This window comes from Mustela nivalis, assembly GCF_964662115.1.
Source record: "Mustela nivalis genome assembly, chromosome: X".
Classification (NCBI taxonomy): Eukaryota; Metazoa; Chordata; class Mammalia; order Carnivora; family Mustelidae; genus Mustela; species Mustela nivalis.
In genome coordinates this window covers 34,982,891-35,005,269 of record NC_139040.1, presented here as the reverse complement: position 1 = coordinate 35,005,269, position 22,379 = coordinate 34,982,891, and the positions used below count along the sequence as shown (strand labels likewise).

General features: G+C 39.5%; 1 protein-coding gene across 1 annotated transcript in view; it reads right to left on the bottom strand.

The window, feature by feature from the left end:
• Positions 1 to 21,638, bottom strand: part of LHFPL1 (LHFPL tetraspan subfamily member 1) — a 97,126-nt gene extending 75,488 nt beyond the window's left edge. Inside the window, exons 1-2 of the mRNA XM_082716428.1 lie at positions 21,557 to 21,638; positions 20,906 to 21,029 (exon numbers count right to left, since the gene is read on the bottom strand). The gene's annotated coding sequence lies outside the window, so the exon portion shown is untranslated. The remainder of the gene's footprint in view (positions 1 to 20,905; positions 21,030 to 21,556) is intronic.
• Between the last annotated feature and the right edge of the window lie 741 nt (positions 21,639 to 22,379).

Below are 22,379 nucleotides of genomic sequence, written 5' to 3'. Positions count from 1 at the left end.
AGGCAGCCAGTGGCAGTGTTGCTGAGATGTGTCTCTCAGGGACCTGGAGCCCCACTTCTTTGACTAAGGCGGCCCACCTTTCTCATGGACCCAGCAGAGACAGGTGGGAGAATTAGAAGGGAATTGATCCCTAACAGGGGTAGAAAAGGATGAACCTTGGGGCACCTGGGTGACTCAGATGGTTAAGCTTCTGCCTTCAGCTCAGGTCATGATCCCAGGGTCCTGGGATCAAGTCACTCATTGGGCTCCTGACTCAGCAGGAAGTCTGCTTCTCCCTCTCACTCTCCCTCTGCCTCTCCCCCTGCTCATGCTCTCTCTATCCATTTCGAATGAATAAATAAAATCTTTATTTAAAAAAAAAAAAGGATGGTCCTGGGGGGAAGAGGCACCTGGGCCATGAGAAGGGACAGAATAATCAATCATACCTCATGTTAGGAAACCCCGTATGCTCCATGTCTGTGTGCTAGATGTGAAGGTAAACACACAAATGCACTGGAGGGACAGGTTGTCTGGGACCAAGGTATGCTCTTAGAAGGCCAGCGACCTTTATTCCTCCATTTAAGACCTATTTTTCTTGCTCAAATCTCACTCTCTGGTGCTGGATCTGAATGAATTCGGCCTTCTTAGGTTTATTTCAATGACAACAGTCTCCTTTTACTGGACAATTATACACTGTTCACCATTTTACACTATCTGCCATGCACTAGATTCAGACTCTTTGTCCAGTTCCCAGGCAGAAAGCGTGTGGGCCATCAATTTCATACCAAGGGGAAGAACCAGTGAAATTAGTGTGCCCCCACAAGTGTTTCTTGGTGTGTCCAAGGTAGAAGGTGCAACCTTCACACCTTGGGCTTCCTAATTATAAATACCCTACTTTGAGAGAAAGAAAATAATCATGATCTTAGAGGACTAAATAAAATGTTCATCAAATGAAGGTATAAATGAAGAGGAAGCTTTTCTTTGATTGCTTGCCTGTTTTTCCTTCCTTTTTTAGTGACAAGAATGAATTTCTATCTTTAATGAATAATGTCTTGTAGTTAGTTAAAGCATGTGTCTTTATGAGTTCTCATTTTAAAGATTCCCTCCTACTGGCTAAATATTCTGTACCTTAATTTGTTTAATATGACTAATGGTGTAAACTTGGGCAAGTCACTGTCCCACCCAGTTTCCTCATCAGTGAAGATCCTAGATTGGAGAATTGACTTAAATTTTGCTGAGTATGACTTAAACAAAAGAAATTGATTTTACAAGGAGATCAGATTTTTTTGTGTGTGTAGAGAACTAAACATTTATTACTGACTAGTACCTACCATTACTTGTGGGTGAGGGTCTCTGATAGTTTTTGTTCTATTTACCATTTTAAAAAATATTACTTGTTGTAACTCATGAAACCAACTTTACAGTCCTGTAAGGATGGTGACTGATATTTTACAGATAATGGAACTGAAAAGTCTTAAAGATTTTTTTTCTGTTCTAATTTCTTAAATAAAAATCAGAGGTGTGTATTCAGAACATGGCAAAACAAAATAACATTTATCCACAGTCTTAGTCTTACTGAGTCTTTCCCTTTGACCTTCCTCCACTTATCAGCTGTTATAAAATAAAAGGGAATTTTCTGCATCTCCAAGGAACAAGGTCCCCTAGACACTGGTCTAGGCTTAATCCCCCAATCTGGACACACAACAGCAGGTAGCCCAAGGCACTTAGCACCTCTAAACCCCAGCACCCTCATCTGTAAAAGGTAGCTATAAAGGCGACTTTACAAGTTGTGATGAGGATAAACGAGATCGTAGTATGAAGGTGTCCACAAGGGCCATGGCCTGTTGGTCCCTTGAGCTGAACGTGACCTACAGGTGTGGTTTGTCATGCATCATGCATATCTTCCACTTTGCCATTGTCCTTACCATCCATATTTGACATGTGAAAGTAACAAAGGGTGCATACACAGAAGAAACTTGAAGGACATGCACTTTATTATGAATTAGAATTTTGATTCTCACCTTCTCCTATAAGGACAAGGGTGTATGTTTGCCTGGGCTCCTTTCACTCAAGCAGCCTACCACACAGCTTTGATCCCTTAAACTCCACTTATGAAGCAAAAGAAAGCCCTAGGTCACCTTGCTTCACTACTCTTAAATTAGATGATCCAAGATATTTGAAGAGAACTAAATGGAGGCATCTTAACCTTTTCAAACTTTTTTCCGTATACCACCATCTACTCTGTAGTTGGGTACTTTATCCTTAAGAATTCTATTATTTTGCACTTAGTTCTTATTCATTAAGGGGACAGCCAAAGGAAAATGTTTAGGCCCTGAGACACCCCCCACATTTTCTTCCAGGGGTTAGAGAATATAACTGGTATTTGTTCTAAATATCTTGTTTTCTTTTTTTTTTTAATTTTTTTATTTTTTAAAATACATGTAGCAACATGGACGGGACTGGAAGAGATTATGCTGAGTGAAATAAGTCAAGCAGAGAGAGTCAATTATCATATGGTTTCACTTATTTGTGGAGCATAACAAATATCTTATTTTCTTTCTTGACATCTTAGGCCTCAATAAGCAATCCAATGTTCAAACAGTGGTATTGCTGTTCCTAACAAGGAGAGAACAGTGGATTATCAAAATCCTGTGTATACTTTGAAGCTGCATTTGCAGTCTTTCCTTTTGCTCTATGTATCTTGCTAGAACCTGGAATATAAATGTCTCAAGAACAGAAATGTTTGTCCTTTGTTCACAGATGGATCTCAAGAGGCCCGGCCCATAGTACATGCTCAACAAATGTGTTGAAAGGATGACCTGGAAAATGAACAATTAATCCTAGATTCAACTCAATTGGACTTTACTGAATACATATATTTCTATTACTTTATTGCCTCTAGAAGCTACAAGAAATAATTAATCTCAAACCCAAAGTATATGCTAGAAGACATCCTTCAATTCTATTTCCTATTTTAAATCATACATAGTTATGTCGTCCAGACTTATCAGAGTACTGTGTTTAACGTGTGCAAGAAACACACACATTGCCAGACATTTGCTACTTCAAACTTTAACTTTTCTGTAAAATGTAAGATTACAAAGTCTATCCTTTTGTCAACTCAACCTTTTGTTTGAAATTTAAAGCTCTAACAAAATTAATCTCCCCAGACAAACCATGAGAGACTCTTAATCTCAGGAAACAAACTGAGGGTTGCTGGAGTGGATGGACATGGGAGGGATGGGGTACCTGGGTGATGGACGTTGAGGAGTGTATGTGCTATGATGAGCACTGTGAACTGAGTAAGACTTATGAATCACAGAGCTTCACTGCTGTACTCCTGAAACCAATAATATATTATATGTTAATTTAAAAACATAACCTCTCCAAAGATAAGTCAACTTAATAATCAAAATGCACAACTAATTGACTAAGTAAGTAAATAAATAAATTACTAAAGCAAACTGAATACCTTCTAAGAAATGTGTAAGAATGGTCATCCTCTACCATTTTCTACTGAACCCATTGTCCCAGAAGGATGAGGGATAGTAACATGTTGAAGTCTATGATAAGCTCATGAGCCTTTTAAACCAGGTCTGATGTTGAGTTACTACCATATCAAATCTCTCACAGTTCCATTTCAGAAGCTGCAACTAAACATTAGGAGATAGCAATGTCTGTGCTTATACCCACAAAAGAGAGCAAACACAATCATAACCAATGTGACCACAGCAATAGCCTAATTTAGGTACCTACTGTCCCACAGGAAACACTTCCCAAGCAAAGGTAATGTGCCCCATATCCAATACAGATTTTATAATCTAGGCTACTGTTACCAGCATAGAACATAGAAAATTTTCAGGTGTGATCTGGAATGAAAGAGAAAATGGTCAGATAAGAACAAAGAACAAAGGAAAGGAACGCTCTTCTTTTTTTTTTTTTTAATTTTTTATAAACATATAATATATTTTTATTCCCAGGGATACAGGTCTGTGAATCGCCAGGTTTACACACTTCACAGCACTCACCATAGCACATACCCTCCCAGAAAGGAACACTCTTCTTACAGTGAAAAGGGAAGAGTTGGGAAGGGGCTCTTGTAAACAAAAAGTCTGTTGGGGTAAACTGAGAGCTGGAAATATAGTGGCTTCTCATTGGCTGAGCTATACCTGTCTCTCATTGGCTGGGATTTTGCTGGAGGTGGGAGAAATTTTTCTTCCTCCTGGTCCCATAGTAAAGCAGTATCCAATTAGAATGTAAGTCTCTTCCTGTTGGTTCTACTATTCACTGTGTGTGGTACCTCATTGGAGCTCCTTCTGCCAACTCCCCATTCTACATTCTAATGATGTTTCCTTTTATTGTCATACAATACATTTAGACTTTATTTAATTAATATATTGTGAAATATATTAAATATATTGTGAAAAAGGACAGTTGATCCAGCTGTTAGCTCTGTCAGAACCTCTGTAGTTAAATGATTCCAACTGAAATTATCTAAGGTTTATTCTTTACTAAGTTTGAACTTAGGTGACAACCCATCAGTTTCTATTGTCCAGAGTCCAGCATCTGGGAATCAGCACAGTCGAGAAATTCTACTGTCAGGGCCTTGGCCTTGCCCTGAGTAGTGTGACTATTATCACATTGTGTGGCATCTGGAGGTGTGGGTTTCCCAGCTGAATGGTACCCAAAATGCTCCCTTGAGACCCTGGGACTTTGTACCCCTCTGGCTTTGCACGAAAAACTGAGGAGGCTGTCCAATGTAGAATCAGACAACTGGGCCCAAGAACCACAGGACACTTTCATTAAAATGCTATATCACAAGTGGACATTGGTTAGGGAATCATGACTTCAGATGGTGTTAGGAAAAAGAAAAGTTTACACAAAGAGGAAAGAAAGAAAGAAAGAAAGAAAGAAAGAAAGAAAGAGAAGAAAAGAAAAGAAAAGAAATATATAAAGAAAGAAAAATGGTATGGTCACCATACACTGGAAAAAATACAACTCTGTGAACTCCCTGCTCTCTGAGTGGTATTTCAGACACTCCTGTCTTCTTGCAAAACTTCAAAAATATGCAGTATGCCACATAAACAAATGCCTCCAATCACTGGAGCTTACCTATAAAGTCTGTCCCATACATTTCATATCTTTAAATTCCCACATTTCCTATGAACTTTGTGCTTCAGAGCATCTGAAAGTTGAACCGAGTATTGTCTCTATCAAGTAACTTGGCCTTCTAGTGAGCAAGGTAACCGGCTACTCTCCAAGCATTCTATTGCCTATGTTCTTCACAGTGCCAGTTTCCTGCCCCTTTTCACCTATACTTATCAAGATTAAGGTGTTTTTTTTTATCCCTGGGCCACAGGAGCTTGCTTTCTCCCCTGTAATTCTATGCAAACGTCTGTCTTATTTACACTAACTGGTGACTACGTTCATAAGAGAAATTTAAGCACATAGCCTTGATTCGTCTTGTTAAACGATAACTAAAACACCCCCTTATTTTATTTTCCTCATTTCTTTTGACATTTATTGATGAAGATTTGCAGACTTTTAAGTGGGACACTTTTGTCACAGTTTCAGTTAAAAATCCCAAAGCTGAAGATAGTAAGAGTGAACTACCTTGCCACACATACACACCCTTAAAAAAAGCATCAAACAGCTGCTAGACACCCACTCTAAGGCTTTCTAGCATATTTAAACTGTTCCTGTGAACCTCACCCCACCCCCACTCCAGTTGAGCTATAGGGTACAAGTATGTTGAATTAAATTAATTCATAGGGACAGTGACTGGTGGGGAGATTAATGGGTTTCCCACAGTCTGAATATTGCTTTAGGTAAGAGACAGTGGAAATGGAAAGAAAGACGTATGCAGATAACAAAAACAAAGTCCTGTATCCTGGTTTTTGGCAGTGTGGTTGTGTGAGGTCTCATGACTCCAGAAAGAAAGTACTATGGGATGTGTATCTAAGAGAGGACAAAAAGAAACCTCATAAAATATATCAGTGTCCCAAATGTGGAAGAGAAGCCATAGCAAAATTGCTTTGTCCTGAGCAGGCATTGAACAGCAGCTCTGTGCTGGGTTGAATGAGTCATCAGACAGGGACAGTAGCAACAAGGCAATGAGGCAACTTGTGTGAATGAATAGATAAGAACAAGATGGCTCCAACTTTCCCTCTTCCCAATGCTTTGATATTGAAAAAAGGTCTCACTTGAAGGAATAGCCATTACTTAGCCTAATTATTTTATGGGGGTAGATTCTTAATAAGACAACAAACTTTTTACTGAGGGTAATGGGGTGGGAAGAATATAGTAGGGCATATTATTATTCTTATCAGGAGACTTGGTGGAGCTAAGAAGGATATTATACTAGGATCTAGGGATTCTTCTGGGAAAGAATCGTATGGGAAGAACCAAGGTGAACAAATTTGATTTAACAGAAATAGACAAGTGTTTGAAGACAGTGGGGAAGTAGAATTTAAGTATAGCATGGTAGATCAGAATGTATTTTAGGCCAGGCCTCAGACACTTAAGTCTGAATCCCTTAGCAAAGAGGATGCAGTAAACAGAGTAAATCTCCATAAGACACCAAAGCCAAAGAATCAGCAGCATTGGTGCCAAACAGCTTTGGCAGTAATAGAATGTACTATCTTTGAGGCAGTGTTAGTACTCTAAATGCAGGCATCTGCAGCATTGTCACAAGGAGGGATTCAGCATCAGTAATGTTGCCTTGGTCCAACAAAGAGTTTAGGCATTAGTGTTTCTGGTGAAGCCTCAGCATCCTGAAGTCATCTGTGGAGAGTAGCAGCAAGAGACATCATAATTGTAGATAGGGACAGAAATTGGCTGAGATTCTTTAGAAGGAGATTATTGCAAGGGCTGTAAGCTGGTTAAATTAATCAAGAAGCTTATGTTCAGATTCTATTTGGCCAATCCCAGTGCATTCCAACGCCATTTCACTATCTTAGTCAAGGCTACTGACTGGACAATGGCAAGGAAGGAGGCTAAAAAAAGCATGGATTTTGTAGTAACAAAAATAAAAGTAAGAAGAATAAAACTCCTATGAGATTCTCAAAGGTGACTACAGAATTCCTTCAGATTTATGAATGAGATCTGAAGTGTGTCTAGTTTCTCCCTCCCTCCTTCTCCATTCAAGACAAGGCCATGTGGACACAAAACATTTTTCTAGGCTAACATCAGTACTTGGCTCTTTGCACTGACCCTGCTTAACATTAGGAACCTAGGAGAAAGTGGTAAAGGAAACCAGCATCAATGGTGTCTGATGTGACAAGAGGAATAGTGGGAAATTCAAGTAGAGTACAGAGGATTTGACCAACATGGACATTTACCACTTGAATGAGATAAAGAGCAATAAAACTTTATACTTTTTTTAACAATACAATTTTATCTAGTATTACCTTAAGCTTAGTGTAAATATAAAAAATACCCAAAACTGAAGGATTTCCATTTCAGAAAGGAAGTGTGCAAACAAACATCAGCTTTTCTATGTGGGCGGTACCTTCAGCTCCACAGGCCTAAAATGTAGCAGAAATCATGTTACTGAGACCTCTGAAATCTGCCAATATGACCCATAAAAAGGAGTTTCCAATTAAAGTGTCTTCACTCCCAGGAAGTTTTAATTGACATTATTACTGCATAACAGAAATCCATGTGTAACTATTTTTATGGACTGGATGATGACATACAGATAGGGAATGCATTTTTTTAAACCAAAAATTGGGGCAAATGGTTTTTCAAAATTTTCTTCTCTGATTTGCTAATGTATCAAGAACATTCCTGCAAGTGAATAAGCATTAAATCACATTTAGTCATACATTTACATCTTCTTTATTTAAAATTAAATAGTAGTATTTACCCTAAAGATACAAATGTAGTGATCTGAAGGGGCTTGTGCTGAATGTTTCTAGCAGCCATGTCCACAATAGCCAAACTATGGAAAGAACCTCGATGCCATCAACAGATGAATGGATCAAGAAGATGTGGTGTATATATACAATGGAAAACTATGCAGCCATCAAAAGAAATGAAACCTTGCCAATTGCAATGACATGGATTGCACTACAGGGTATTATGCCAACCGGAATAAGTCAATCAGAGAAAGACAATTATCATATGATCTCCCTGATAGGAGGAATTCGAGAGGCAGAGAGGGGGTTTGGGGAGTAGGGAAGGAAAAAATGAAACAAGATGGGATTGGGAAGGAGACAAACCATAAGAGACTCTTTTTAAAAAAAAAAATTATTTATTCATTTGACAGAGAGAGAGATCACAAGTAGGCAGAAGGGGTGGGGAAGCAGGCTCCCTGCTGAGCAGAGAGCCTGATGTGGGGCTCAATCCCAGGACCCTGAGATCATGACCTGAGCTGAAGGCAGAGGCTTAATCCACTGAGCCACCCAGGTGCCCACCATAAAAGACTCTTAATCTCACAAAACAAACTGAGGGTTCCTGGGGGGAGGAAGGTAGGGAGAGGGTGGTTGGGTTATGGACATTGAGGAGGGTATGTGCTATGGTGAGTGCTGCAAAGTGTGTCAGCCTAAGGAGTCACAGACCTGTACCCCTGGGGCAAATAATACATTATATGTCAATAAAAATAATAAAATAAATTAAATTAAATAGTAAAAAATTGGAACTGTTCCAGAAATACCCGTGTGTATTTTTTACTTACTTGTGCAATTAATATGTTGCTGACTATTTCAGCTATATTCAGCAAGCATCCTAGAATCCCTCAATTCCTCACTTTTCCCAGCTCTTTACCCTGACACCATACCCAAACATCTGTTTTGTCTCTGCTGAATTCTGCAATAGAAAGTTCGCTTCACTACAAATGTATGCCATTTAATCTCAGTTCAGAGTTAATTACTGATTGACAATTCCTTATTCATCCCTACGTTGATACCCCTCAAACAGCTGTTCAAAATGATTTCACTTTTCATAGGCTCTCAATCCTCAAAGAAGAAAATCAAAGGAAGAGAACAACAATTTTTAAAAAGTGTAATTCATGAAAATGTCCCTGAAATAGGATTTAAAGCTACATATCAAAAAAGGAAATTGACCTAGCCAAAGCAACCAACACTGAGATATATTCTGGTAAACTTAGTAGACTTTAAAGAGAAAAAATTTAGTAAAAGGACCAAAATCACTCATAAATGAGAGGAAAATAGACTGTCATCAGACTGTTACAACAAATCATTATGCCATCAGAAAATGGAATAACATATTTAAAATACTCAAGGAAAGAGCATGTGGACCAAAAATTTTATACTCAGGCTAATTTTCACATAAAAAGCCACAAACAAATCTGTCAACATCTGAGAATTCAGGGACCATTGTTCCCACAAGTCCCTCCTTATTTTAGAGAATGAGCTTCTAACAACTAAAACACCTGGAGAAATTTCATCAACCTAAAGACTGTTGGCATTGATCATTAATAGCAAAAAAAAAATTACTATGCTATGAAGTCAAAGGAAAAAAAAAATCTGGTCCAGTCTGTAGAACCAGCTACCCATCTTTAGGAAATTCAGGACAGAGCAACATATTAAACTACAACAGAGTATAACATCGAGTAAAATCACGACTGTGGGAAACTCTAGAGTTCAAGGTACATTTCTTCAACAAATAAATCACAAAGACAAGCAGGACAGTCTCCAGCTTAGAAGAAACTTATGGGAAAGGAGAAAGGACAGCTAAACTAATGCTTAGGAAGGAACATTTGAGTGATAAATTTATAAAGAAAATTAAAAATTCACTACCATAAAGGTCATAACTGTGATTACTTTTGAGGAGAGAGAAGGCCTTGTGATTAGGATAAATGGGTTGCAAAATTCTACCTTTTAGCCTACATTGTGGCTATAAAGCTATTTGCCTCATAAAAACCAATTACACTATACATTCATTTTAAGGGGGTTCTTATTTCTGTTAGATTTTACAATAAAACAGTATTTGTTAAAATATTTTATTTATTTATTTGACATACAGAGATCACAAGTAAGCAGAGAAGCAGGCAGAGAGAGGAGGAAGCAGGCTCCCTGCCGAGCAGAGAGCCCGATGCGGGGGCTCGATTCCAGGACCCTGGGATCCTGACCTGAGCCGAAGGCAGGCTCTTAAATGACTGAGCCACGCAGGTGCCCCAAAACAGTATTTTTTTTTTTTAAAGAAAACAGTATATGTTCTTTTGTATAGCTTATTCTTCTATTTTATAGCAGTGAGGTATTAAGACCCAACCCAAAATATACAAAATATACCCAAAACAGGGCAAGTCTGGAATGGTCTAGTAGCTTAGGAAATAAAGAACAACTCAGGGCTTATTCAGATTCTTGCAGTGAAAAAGTAGTAGTAGTAGTAATAGTAGTAGTAGTAGTAGTAGTAGTAGCAGCAGAAGAAGAAGAAGATGATGAAGAAGAAGAAGAAGGAGGATGAGGAGCAGGAGGAGCAGGAGGAGGGGGAGGGGAGGAAGGGAAGAGGAAAAGGGAGGGAGGGAGAGAAGATACACATCATGAGCTACATTCCTCTGCTTTTGTCCATGAGAAGTATCATCACTTCCATTATTTCTATTATAAGTGGTGTTTCCTCGTGCTTTCAACAAAGTAAAAGAGAATTGTTTAAGAGAACAGTTATGCACAAAGACTTAATCAAATGTTGGCAATTGATGCCATTGCCTACAGAAGATCAAGGCCAACAAAAGCCCTAGAAAACTAATATTCTGCTAAAGTTAAGATTTCCCACTTGACAGTTGTAATTATGCTGCCTGTTAACACCAGTGCTTATGGAAGATTGAAGCCAACACATTCAACAACTTTTTCTGAACATTTTGTAATACCTTACTAAATTTTAAGTTTGCACTGTAAAGGTTGTACTTTAAAGTTCAATCCCTCCATATGAATAACCGAAGGAGAATTTAACTGGAAGCAATTTACCTGGAAGCAAGGTTTGGGCTAGCCGCAGCTATGCTCTAGATGAAATCACTTAAAATGTTGAGCCTGTCACCTCACAGGATGAGTGATACCAAAATTTCCTTGAAGTTCTATATTTCTATGTGTTTAACAAATTGGTTTTGAGTAGTGTTATCTTTCTATGGAGTTAGAAAACAATGCTTAAGAGCTCTTTCCAATGAGTTAACTCTAGTTGAAAAATGCTTCAAGAAAAATTAGGTTAGGATATATTAACAATTTAAAGAATATTTTAAATAAAAGTTTTAGCTAAATATACAATCACTGGTATTCTGAGGAACTGCTGTTCCTGAGACTTTTTTCCTAGCATAATTTTGGAAATACAAAGAGATACTTTTCTCTAATGAGCTGGAAAACCATTGCCTGGCTATATAATGCAATACTCAATGAAGAAGTATGTGGAAATAAATAAGAAGTACATTAAAGCAAGATTCTGCTTCAAATAAATCTCAGAGCCAAATTTTTACCCTGATCTTAACCTCTGGAAATGATAAAATATGGTTAGCATTGTCATTTCTAGAAAAATATTGAACGTGAATAACACTTCTTGATAGGAAAAGTAATCTCTGGATTGAAAATGCTTGTTCACCATTAATTGAGATTATTAGTGCTCCAAACCTTTCCTCCTACCACCACGAGGAAAGCCTAGAATGTGGCATGACCGAACACATTCTAGTGCTGTCCTTTAGCACATTGCAACTGCCATGAGCAATGAGGCACAACTCCTAACCCCTTCAAAGACTCACTAAAATCATTATAATAAAACTCAATTTACCTTTTGATATCTTACCCATGTAGAGAAAGGCTTCAGTTTTCTTTTCTTTTCTTTTCTTTCTTTTTTTTTTTTTTAGGCTTCAGTTTTCTATTTCAATTCTGATCCTTTTACAGCTGCTCTTAACTGTGAGTGGGGGTGGAGGGTTCAACAACTTACTGGAGCTCCTCAAAAGTCCAGCAGTCCAGTCTCCAAGACCTCTGCTTCCATACTGCTGACCTAGCAGATCATGGTTGATTGGCCACTATCTGGCATACATCTCTGTCCACTTCAAGATTTGATCAATGATTCCTGACTACCTAGGATTCTCTGTCCTCTTCTCTTTGCCCATGTTCCTTTTCACTGTAAGATTTCTTTCTGGCACTTCATTCACAATCAGGATTCCCTGGCAATGTGGTTGCCCACTTTCCTTTCCACTAAAAAAGCAGATTTGCTTTCCATTGTAGTTGGAATTTCCTGTCCATTGACAGATTTCTCATTGGCTGCCAGGTAGCTGGAGTTTCCTGCCCGTGTTAGCTGTCCACTTCCTTTTCTACCATGACCCAGGACAATGTTGCCACTATTCTAGGGTTCCCTGCCCACTCTGAGATAAGACTTCTAACACTTCTTTCTATCATAGATTGCCTCTACCATGTTCTGGTGTTTTCTTCTTACCAGGAGACTCTTTCATGCTCCTACCTATTTTTCTTCAGCAAAATTGCTGGGATAAAAACCAGTGCCACTCACATCCACATAATCTTTTCAATAAACAAGTGGCATATAATTTAACTTATCTGGCCATGTATTTGGTGATCACTTCTTTTGTCCCTCTAGTTCTTCAGGCAAGATTTACTTGTATGCATCAGGCAAAACTAATAACTAGTCCAGAATCAAACATCACTGCAATTAACTTGAGATGCCACTTTTTCTCTCCTTTCTTCAAATCAGCATTTACTTATATTGATCAGGCCCCACTTTGACTAATTTGCCCAGAATCCTAGATCACTGGAACCCTTTTTGCTATTAGCATTTTTCCCCTCCTCTTTCATATAAGCATTTACTTAAAATGATTAGACAACACATAGAGTCTAGAAAAAAAACATCGCTTCATATAATTTGGGGAGTGGCTTTCTTCTTTCTCCCTCTTCAGAGAAGGGGTTACTTACATGGATTAGACCCCATGACTAATTTATCCAGAATCCTACATCATTTGGATTGATTTTGATGGTGACAGTTTTCCCCCTCCTCCTTCAAATAAATATTTACTTCTGTGGACCAGACAACATAGTAAAGAAACAAACATTGCTGGATGTTATTTTGACAATGACTTTTTTAACCCCTCCTCCTTCTTATAAGCATTTAAATGCATTCTCCAGACCCCGCAACTATCCTAGCCAGCCTCAAATAGCAGTGGAATTTATTTCAGTGTTCACCTAGAGCCCAAGATGTCCCCCCTCGGTTTTGTCAGCTTCTTTGCCAAGTCCCAACCTCAAGTCTTGCCCTTTTTCTAGTACCCTTCCTATTGTTTTCACTTTATTTGGCACTGTATGTCACTTTTCTTCCCCATAAGAGTGAAAGATATCTCCAACTTGGCAGCTCTAAATTATTCGTCTATCTGGTTTAAGGAGTGTCTAAGGCTGACCCACTCAATTGGATAGGCAGAGTCCATGTTTAAAGATATAAAGAAGGAAAAAGGAGGGGCAGAAGGAGATCAAGATAATACAAAGAAGTTGGTCCCATAATGTGACTTACAATTAGAAAGAGCTAAAGAGTGCCAGCTTTGATAAAAGGAAGAAAATACACATAATAAAAGCAGTTGGTCCACTGTCTATTTAGAATCTTGAGACTCATGATCATATATAATGATCAGTCTCCCTCTCCAAAAACAGCGTCTCCTAGGCTCTGCCTTTTATCATATAGCTCTTTCCAGAAAGTTCTTTCCTCATTCTTCCACCTTCAGGGAAACACCCAGGGGAGGGGGAGGTTAGTGCGGCAGTTCCTCAACCAAACACATCTGACCTCACAGCCCACAATTTGCTTCTTCCAGAATGTTGTGTCTTCGGATCTCTGCCCTTGAAGAAATCCCTTGGGAAGGAGTGCTACTCAGCTCTCTTTCAATCAATCATGTTCTGAGCCCACCCGTGATATTTTCCTCTACCACTCACAAGCACTCCTGCTCAGTCTTTTCCTTGTCCCATAGTCCAATTTGTTTGGCCTCTCCTTCAGAGCCTGGTGCCCAGACAAGGCCCCTAAGTGAATTCTCTCAGGGGCTGTAGCAATGGCAACAGAGGGCTGGTTTGGAGCAAGGGGTCTTATGGATACTGTCTGCCCTGCTTCCAGCATGCACCCAGCCCGCTCCTCAGAACACATATGTGGCTAGACATGCAGGTACGGGAGAGTGGGCCATGGACACAACTCCTCACGAGGAGTGGCTGAAAAGAGTCATGCCTGAAGCCTGAGCTCTCGTGACTTTCTTCAGCTGTTCCTCAGTTCCCTATCAGTCCAGCTTAAGAGCTCTGCCCACTCATCCAGACCATAAAATAGCTTCTTAAAAATACTACCCTAATGAAATTTATAAATAATGATGAACAGTTTTAGCAAAATAGTCCCATTCCCAGTGTGTACAGTGATGGTATTTTCATGAAGCAAAAAGTAGGGCACGTCTTGTGGCATAAGGACTTAGTGCCAGTCAGAGGTTTTGGAATTGAGGCTACCTCGGGTCGATCCAGAGCTTTCATTTCCTGGGGAGTAGGTATAGACTAGTTGTTTTTTTTTTTTTTAAAGGAATCTGAAGTCCACTTCACTAAAATGAACATAACTCTGTCAGCTGGAATTTATGAGGTGCTCATGTGGTCAATGCTGTGTGCTATCATATCAGACCCTCTACCATTTCTTTCCTCAAGAGAATGACAGAAATTGTTCCAGCTCCAAAATATTAGAAGGGGCACAAGGTTCTCCTTAAATGTGAACATGTGTAATAGCAGGGTCTGCAGGGATTCTGATGGTTGATAAGTGTGAACACCTAGTAAACATGCTCAGAGTGATTATTTATTAGATGTAAGTTTGTTTATATACCACTGACAATCAATATATATTGCAAATATTTCCAAATAATACCTTTTATAGGTACATTGATGGGTGACAAGAGCTATGAACCAGTCATCAGAACACCAGGCAATTCCATTCATTAGGTTGTTACCTTAAGCCAGTATAAGTTGCTTGAAGCAGGTTACCTAAAAATCTTTGCCAATGATGGATCAGAGTCTGGACATTTTCAGTTTTCAGGATCCCACAGAAAGGAGAATAGTAGCAATTTGGATCGATAAATTCTTGGCTTTATAGGCCCTCTTCAAGTCTAGGTGTACCTGCAGATTAGCAAAGGCATCTCAAAGAAGGAGTAACTCCTCTCTTTTTCCAGGTTCAGAAAGATGCTGTGGTCTACACTGCTATGTTTGCTCAAATACAAATGACCACTTTACTCAATAGACTCCTGAACAAGGTACCAGGCATTTCTCTTTTTCATCCGGAACTACATACGTATTGATAAATGTGTAACAACTAGCTTTCTAGGGGGAAAGGAGTCTTGATTTGTAGCATCTACATATTTCAGTGGTCCAGCTATGGTTTATATCAAGTCAGCAAGGTGATATCACTGAATCATTAAATCAGTGAAGTAAGAGTTACACAGAATTAGTTCTGATAAAATGGTGTGAGCTGGCTCCAGTTCGGTGACCAAAAATATAATCCATCCAGAAGAGAAGACCAAGTTAAAAGGATAAAGAACAGAGGCTTCCAGTGGTGAAAGGCTATCATTTAAAAAAATGGTGTTTATTCATTCTTTACTTCAATGGTGCACAAAACAAGTGGAACAGTCTATGCAGGAAGATGAGTCATTGATATGGACACAGAAGTTAGAGCCAGTTTTGATCCAAATCCTGGTTCTATCATTACAAATGTGGTCTGTTTATCTTATGAAACTTTAGAATCCTCATCTAGAATAACTCAAAATGTAATGCAAGCAGGGTTCTAAGAACAATATATGGCACATTCAATAAAATATCAGCTCTTATCAATATCACCATCATTACCATTTTTTGCGGAGTTGGTATAACAACCAGACTGCTTTCCTTAAAAATGTATTACAGGGGCACCTGTGTAGCTCATTCAACTAATCTCTGAATTTGATTTCTGCTCAGTTCATGGTCTCAGGGTCATGAGATTGAGCCCTACATTGGGCTCCATGCTGGGCATGGAGCCAGCTTAAGATTCTCTTAAGATCCCCCTCCCTCTCTAAAAGGTATTACAAACTGAAATATTGCATGTGAAAATAATTTGTATTCTACAAACACTATTCCAATCATTTCCATGATGATTTGCTGACCTCAGAGATGTAAGAAAGCTAAAGGTATTCCTAAAGGAAATGCATGAGTTCTCCAGAAAGCTCTAAAACTAAGAGTCTCATCGTCTATGAGGGATCCTGTCATAGTCACAGTCACAGGCAAGCTCCTTAGACATTGGAGATCATTGGATCATATAGAGGTGAAAATAGTTGCTGAAAGTTTAGGAAACTTAATGAAGAGTTAGCATCAGAATTAGAATTAGCATATGGGGCATTTGACTCCATATCTTGCCACCAAGGGCACATCAGTATTTTACCCTTTTGGAAAAGAACTTCTTAAGAAAGAGAGTTGATTTGAGTCAGACACTATGCTAGGTCTAGGAGTGAAGACCTAGGGTAATCTGATTCCAGAGGTCAATTAGACTTGTAGATCCTGCTGTCTCCCAGCCAAAGAAGGATAATAATTTTTTAAAAAATTGACTAACTCTTGAGATCAGAAATTATTGGGAGTTTTGATACAGTTATGTGTTTAATTCAGTACCAGGTTGGGAATTTACTCTCATGACATTTTCACACAGGGTGGAAAAACTGAAGGATTTGGTGTAATCTAAGTTTTACTTCCAACAGTTAACAAATCCAAAAGACAACTGACAGAATGGGAGAAGATATTTGCAAATGACATATCAAATTAAGGGCTAGTATCCAAAATCCATAAAGAACTTAGCAAACTCAACACCCAAAGAACAAATAATCCAATCAAGAAATGGGCAGAGGACATGAACAGACATTTCTGCAAAGAAGACATCCAAATGGCCAACAGACACTTGAAAAATTGCTCGTCACTCACCATCAGAGAAATATAGATCAAAACCACAGTGAGATACCACCTGACACCAGTTAGAATAGCTAAAATTAACAAGTCAGGAAATGACAGGTATTAACGAAGATGTGAAGAAAGGGGAATCATCCTACACTGTTGGTGGGAATACAAGCTGGGACAGTCACTCTGGAAAACAGTATGGAGTTTCCTCAAATTGTAGAAAATAGAGCTACCCTCTGACCCAGCAAGAGCACTACTGGGACTACTCGGGATTTACCCTAAAGATGCAAATGTAGTGATCCAAAGGGGCATATGCACCCGAATGTTTATAGCAGCAATGTCCACAATAGCCAAACTATGGAAAGAACCTAGATACCATCAACAGATGAATGGATAGAGAAGATATGGTGTATATATACAATGGAATACTATGCAGCCACCAAAAGAAATGAAATCTTGCCATTTGTGATTATGTGGATGGAACTAGAGGGTATTATGCTTAGCAAAATAAGTCAATCCGAGAAAGAGAACTATCATATGATCTCCCTGATATGAGGAAGTCGAGAAGCAACATGGGGGGGTTTGGGGGGGTAGGAAAAGAGTAAATGAAACAAGATGGGATCGGGAGGGAGACAAACCATAAGAGACTCTTAATCTCACAAAACAAACTGAGGGTTGCTGGGGGGAGGGAGGTATGGAGATGATGGTTGGGTTATGGACATTGGGGAGGGTATGTGCTATGGTGAGTGCTGTGAAGTGTGTAAACCTGGCGATTCACAGACCTCTACCCCTGGGGCTACTAATACATTATATGTTAATTTTTAAAAGTTGTACTTCAAGTTATAGTAGAATTCTGGGGTCACTTTTTGCCTGTTCTTTTCAAGAGGAAAAAAAAAAGGTCTACTGAGATCCAAAGTGTGATCTTGTCCAAAAGTGCCATCAATTCCCTGAGCCTCAATGTCATTGGCTCGTTTGATTAGAAAATTGTTTCCAGTCCGGAAAACATTTATTGAGTGCCTATTATGTGGCAAATGTTGTGCTAGACTCTGGGGATACGAAGAAGAAGCAGACAAGCCCCTATCCCTATTGACTTTAAGAGTCTAATGGAGGAAACAGACAGATGAAGTATGCTACAAGTGTAATTATACTACAATTTGTGTAATAGTAACAATAATATGTACACAGTGCCATGGAAGAGAAAATGACTCCTGGTAATAAGGAAGGCTTCAAACAGCAAATGATATTTAGCCTGGGTCCTAAAGGATGAAGAGGAGTTTAATAGGTGAAGAACTTAAGGTAGAGCACCCTAAGCAGGAGAAACAGCCCTCACAAAGCTCGAGAAGAAACAAAGTGTCTGGTCAGTTTTAGTAACATCAAGAAATTTGGAATGACCTCACTTGAGTGTCTAACAATAGTAGCATCTAACACGTATTAAACACATCATATGGATGAGGAGCTATTCTGGAATCAACATAAAAATACTGATGACATATTGGCTTTCTTTTAAATTTGATATGCATTTAATGTCTGCTTACATCTCAGTTCAAACCAGACACATCTCAGGTGTTCAGAAGCCACTGTGACTAGCAAATGCTCTAAGTTGCTCTCTTTATTATGCTGTAGTATGTAGAGGGTTGTTTTTTTTTTCTGTATTGCTTTGTTTTTACTTCTGTTTCAACACTATCACAGTTCATAGGGTCTTTCAAGGTGATACCCTGTAGATCCTGAAAACCCAAAGACTCCCTTAACCGACCTGTTCTGACTTGTATTCTTTGTATTCTTGGGCTTTCCAGTAACTAAGCGAATGTTTATACCTGTACCTCAGCATAGACTAGATTTATAGCAGGAGATATGCAAGGTGACTTATTCGTCAGCATATAATTGTAGTTGAAACCTTCAGAATGAGTAGGTTCATCCAAGGAAAGAATGTATATATGACAGAATGACAGAAGATGGCTGAGGGGCTTAAGAAAGCACCCAACTGAAGGGAAGAGCAAAGGACGAGAAATGGTCTAAAAGTTACAAGCAGAGCCAGGGATAGAGTGGTGTCTCAGCAGCAAAGGAAGAAGAACATTTATAACCATAGCAACAACTGGAGAGAGGTCAGCATGATTAAGGAGTCTATCCACTCTACCACTTTACAATTCCAAGATCAGTTAACTAGTATGTTTTCAAAGATAACCAAGTTCAATTTTTAGTAGAAAGAAAATAAAGATAACAGAGCGTACATTAAATCACCTTTATTTTCATTTTAGCTAAAAGCTCCCTCTTGTGTCTAGAATGGGGATTTTCTTGTCAGCTCACAAAAAGGTTTTAAGAATAGCATCTGTTGGCTTATATTTATTTTCCTAATATTCTTCCATAATAGTCATTTTTGCCAACCCATGTGTATTAATGTTATAATCAAACAAATATTATGATAAAAAGAAAAAAAACAAGACTGTTTTTCATCTAGATTTAAAGCTGCATTGGACAGAAAGTGATAGTGTAAACACAAAAAATTCCTTTCTCAAGGAGGTAGAGGGTTCATTGAAATCCAGTAACATCTGGGAAAGACTGACATGTTTAATAATCAGCTCAGGTGAACCATATCACTTTGGAGTTTGAAAGCTATCTCTCTGGGCACCAAAACTATCATGTCTCCAATAAAAGGAGAAAAGAGGAGCAAAAAACTCCCTTTTAGGGACCCAGGAGATCTGTAAAGCTCAAGAATCCAGACACAGGGAATAGAGTCGCCCTGGAAGGTGCCAGAAGCAGAGGTCCTAGCCTGGTTTGTTCCACTGGTGGGTGTGCTGGGGAATTGAGGAAAAAACACTGTCCCTAGAGAGTTGGAAGCCTGGGGGCTAACATCATGAATCTGCCTCTAAATGGCTGTGTGTGTGTGTGTGTGTGTGTGTGTGTGTGTGCGTGTGTGTGAGAGAGAGAGAGAAAGAGAGAGAGAGAGACTGACTTTGAGCTGGCCTTTTCTTTCTTGGACCAGACTTCAGATTCTCTTCTGATGGGACTTTTTCATTCTGTGGTCTAAGAGTCACAGATGTTACTGGATTATAAAGCAGGTGATGTTTCCTATCTTCCTGTCTCACCTATTTTCAGGACTATTACCCAGCATGAGAGTCCAAGGCCCGAAGGCCCTCTATTTCAGCACCTGTGCAAACCATGAGCACTTTGGACCAACTTCCTCTCCACAGTGCCGTTTACTTACTGGACAAGTTAACAGTACTTTGGCAGTGGTTGCATTTGCAAGATGAACCGAGGGTTGCTGTGCAAAGAGTAGAGCTTTTGCTGTATACCTTTTGTTAAGCTTGGATTGTTTACCATGTACACACTGTGTGGGTACAAGTATATGTTCCCGTGTATGCATTAAGCCACTCCCTACTTTGTCTGTCAGTTGAAATCTGGTTTCCTCTTAGCCAAACACAGGTGAGAAAAGTGGATTCCCAGTGAAAGATTACTGGCACCCCACAATGATAGAAAAAACTCTACATCCCAGTAGTGTTGGCAATGCTGCAGGAGGTGTGAGAGAAATAGAACTTCGTAATAGATCCAATAGAACCTTCTTAAGAAAGGGAATTTGAGTCAGACACTGTGCTAGGTCCTGGAATGAGAACCCAGGACAATCTGATTCCTGTGCCTTTCCTCCCTCCACTATATCATATACTTTGCTTAACCCCACAGTAGAGACTGAAAAAGCTATAGCTCAAAGAAATATTCTTTGTGTAATGAAGTGCTGAGCAGAGAAGCAGGGACAGCCACACGAGCTAGGTGTGAAGCCTGAGAAACCGTTGTTTCAGAGCTTTCGTCTTTTTTCATTTCCTTTCTTTTCACTCCGTTCTCCTTTCCTGTTCTTTCCTTTCTTCATCTTACCTTGCCTTGCCTTTCCTTTTTGTAACAAAGGCTGCAAAAACACCTCTCTTCCTCTCGTCTTCTGGAGACAGGGGTCAATAGAGTGACAGCAGTGACAAGGATGTGGTGATGTGAAGGCTGATGTGTTGGGTGTAGTAGCTGTAGCCTGGCAAGGGATTAGCAAACCCACTTCGACTGATCAATGCAAGCCTTACCTTGGATGAGAGCACAGCTGACCTGTGGAGGAGCAAAGAACAGCAGTTTTGTAGGGGAGACAGGGAGGTGTAAGCTGCTGGAACATTGACTAGAGTTGTTTTTCTTCTAAAACTCAAAACCGTACTAAAAAAAAAAAAAAAGGTATGTAGGAAACAAAGGATTCCAACCTCTTCTCATGAAAAGAATCCAGGGTTACATTTGGATTGGATTGTTACTACTAGTCATTGGGAAGGAAGTAGTTTTGTGGGGTTTAGGGCACATCTGGTATTAACCATTGCAAGTACAAATCACACATAGAAAAACAACGCATGTCAGGGGCAAGGCATATTCTCTCCTTTCTGTCTCCCCTTCCGTCCTCCTCCTCTTCCCTTCTGTTTCTTAATTTCTCTCTCTGTGTCTTTCCTCTCTGTCTCCCTGTCTCTCGCCCTTCATTCCTTCCCCCTTTTCTCTCTCCCTCTCCTCCTCCTACCCCTTCCCTTTCCTCTCTTTCTCTGTTTTCTTCTCTCTCTCTCTCTCTCTCTCTCTCTCTCTCTCTCATAATCCGACCAGAGAGTACCTTCAGAGATTTATTACAATTATGTTGAAAGAAAGCAGCGTAGTTTGGTTCTCTCCTATAAAACCCTATGCACAGATGGCAACTCAGTACTCACCGGGGAGTTCTCTAACTTCCCTTCTCCCTTAGGAGGGAGAGGATGTAAGCAGCTAGTCAGGCCCGCCTGCTGAATGGAGGCCAAGTGTGGTGGAAATGACAGAGTGCTACTCCTGTGCTGTCGAACGGAGTTTGCCTTGAGAGCCAAACCCACTAAAATGGGGTCTGGAAGCTATCAGAGAAGAAATTTGATACATGTATGTTTTTACCCACAGTCGTCCATCACCAAGGATTTTTGCATTTGAGGCGTGTTGCATAGACTCAGGCAAGCTGCTGTATATCAACTGTGATCAATTTTTAACATGCTGTAATAATCTAAAGGGAAACAGCCCTTGGAATCTATACCATTTTTTGTTGTTGTTGTTGTTCTTTTACTAATTTGCCTTTCAGTGCCAAAAAATTAAAACAAAAACCTGAAAGGCAAGATTTTTTTTAAGATTTTATTTATTTTAGAGAAAGATACAAAAATGAAGACCACAAGCAGAGGGTGTGGGCAGAGGGAGAGGGAGAGAGAGAGTCTCAAGTAGATTCCATTCGGAGCAGGGAGCCTGATGCAGGACTTGATCCCAGGACCCTGAGATCATGACCTGAGCTGAAACCAGGAGTCAGATGCTTAACTGACTGAGCCACCCAGGTGCCGCTGTAAGGCAAGATTTAAATTCAGCCATCACTACTTCAGAAAGACCTAACTTACTTGCATGTTTGTCTGTAGCTACAGGGCAGAGTGAGCATATAAAGGTAAATGGTAAATTCAGGTAATGAGCTGTGTTGGCCACCTGTGCTCCTAAGCACTGGGTCTGGTGCTGAATATTTTACATAGGTTA